The 2,500-nt window shown below is 34.5% G+C and overlaps 1 protein-coding gene across 3 annotated transcripts in view; it reads left to right on the top strand.

Annotated features, from left to right (window-relative positions):
- Window positions 1–2,500, top strand: part of LOC125027079 (dipeptidase 1-like) — a 155,112-nt gene that overhangs the window by 32,706 nt on the left and 119,906 nt on the right. The gene's annotated exons all lie outside the window — the stretch shown is intronic.

The following is a 2,500-nucleotide window of genomic DNA, read 5'->3' as shown; positions in this document are numbered from 1 at the left end:
CAATATATTACCTTTAATGATTATCTAAACAGTATTCTGAAGGTGATAACATTAACCAATGAACTAAGTGAAAAAGGAGATATACCTCAAAATAAGAACATTCTAATAAGGAAATAAAGATCAAATTATAAAAACAAAACAAAAAAACAATAAGGCTATGCTGATGGGATGGCAAAGAAGAGGAGAGGAAGACAAGGCATAAGATTATCTGAAGGAAGAGCAGTATACAGTTTCCTGTTTTATTTTTAGATACGAGTTCAAAGTAGGAAAAGCTAAAGAGAGAGAGAGATAGAATAAATAAAGGTAAAGCCTAAGTCGGAAATAAGTGCGAGGTAGCTTTTGATTTTCATTTTATTATTTTGATGTCTTGTAGTCGTTAGAACAAAGGATGAAATTCTGCCTCTGTCTGTCCGTATGTCTGTCTCTCTTCTCTCTCTCTCTCTCTCTCTCTCTCTCTCTCTCTCTCTCTCTCTCTCTCTCTCTCTATCTCTCTATCTATCTATCTATCTATCTATCTATCTATCTATCTCTCTATCTATCTATCTATCTATCTATCTATGAACCGTATTCATGTTGACAAATGTAGAAAAGGTATGAATTAGAATTAATATCTTCACAATACATGAGATGTACCTGAGCGGTTTCGATTTTCTGGCGAGGAAGATATTCATTCTCATTCATACAGTTTCGACTATCTATCTATCTGTCTGTCCGTCTGTCTGTCCGTCTGTCTGTCCGTCTGTCTGTCCGTCTGTCTGTCTGTCCTCTCTCTCTCTCTCTCCCCCTCCCCCTATCTCTCTCTCTCTCTTTCTCTCTCTCTCTCTCTATCTATCTATCTATCTATCTATCTATCTATATATCTATCTTCCTCTTTTGTTCCCTCCCACCCCCCTCTTCCTCTCCCACACTTCCTCCTCTCTTCTCTTCCTTACCCGCCTCCCTCCTCACCTTTGGCCCGTCTTTTTTCCCTCCTTCCTTCGTTTACTATATATGTCTATCTGTCTATCTGTCTGTTTATCAATCTATCTATCTCTCCTATCTCCCTTCTGCCTTTCTACTTTCTTTTGTTTGTTTGTTTGATTTTTCCCTTTTCTTTTTCTTGTTTGAATTGCATAAACCTATTTATTTTCAGCTTTTTCTTCCAATAGTTTTGTTTTCTTTTAGTCTCACTTATAAAAAAAAGAAAAAAAAAGAAAAAAAAAAGCCCAGAGCAAGCTAGTAAAGTTTCGTAAATGAAGTTTAAAGGTTGATATAAACATTTTAAGCAGCATTTTACTGCCTCGTGACTTCATCAAAGATACAGTGGGTGTTCACCGTGTCCTTGTCATGGTGCCCGGCCCTGTGTACTCCGAGTGTTGTTTTATTAAGACCGAAAGCTTGATTAAATCATCTTTGATAGGAGTTTACACCTGCACACATGTAGATATACTGTGCGTTCACATATACACGGAGAGAGGTAGATATAGATAGATGACAAGAGATAAATCTATGATTCACGTAAACGCACGCGTGTTTGTGTGTTTGTGTATGTGTGTTTGTGTGTGTGTGTGTGTGTGTGTGTGTGTGTGTGTGTACACTTTTATATATATATATATATATATATATATATATATATATATATATATATATATATATGTATTTATATATATATATGTATAGATAGATAGATATAAAGATAGATATACATATATATACATACATATATATACATATATATATATATATATATATATATATATATATATATATATGGGGTATACATGTATATCGATAGATAGACAGGTAGATAGAAAGATAGACAGATAGATAGATAGACAGGTAGATAGAAAGATAGACAGATAGCTAGATAGAGAGGTAGATAGACAGATAACTAGATAGATATCTAGATAAAGATATATATATACATATATATAAATATTTATATATATTTTTGCATATAGATAGATAAATAGATAGTTAGATAGATAGATAGATATAGATATAGATAGATAATTAAATAGATATACGTATACATATCTATACATAGATATGTATATATACATATATATGTATGTGTATATATATATATATAACTGCCGTGATGGTCCAGTGGTTAGAGCACTAGACTCCGACCCTCGTGGTCCCGAGTTCAATTCCCCGTCGAGGCGGTCGTAAAAATGCTTGCGATCTGACTGCTCACTCGAGCCCGAGAAAACGACATATTGCTTTGAGAAGTCAAACGCAGGTGTCGTAGGGGAAGTCACAAGTGTTAGCGCGCCGAACCGCGGTTGATAAAGAAGGGCATCCAATCAGGCAAGGTGACAGTACCATATAACTTCTCAATAGTGAATTGAGAGAGGCCTATGTCCTGCATATATATGTATGTGTGTGTGTGTGTGTGTGTGTGTGTGCACATGTGTGTGTGTATTTATATCTATATTTATATCTATCTATTTATTTATCTATTTATTTATCTATATATATGTGTGTGTGTGTGTGTGTTTTGTGTGTGTGTATGTGT

The sequence above is a fragment of the Penaeus chinensis genome, chromosome 1, assembly GCF_019202785.1.
Source record: "Penaeus chinensis breed Huanghai No. 1 chromosome 1, ASM1920278v2, whole genome shotgun sequence".
Taxonomy (NCBI): Eukaryota; Metazoa; Arthropoda; class Malacostraca; order Decapoda; family Penaeidae; genus Penaeus; species Penaeus chinensis.
The sequence above is the reverse complement of the archived record's forward strand: the minus strand, read 5'-3'. Positions and strand labels throughout refer to the sequence as shown.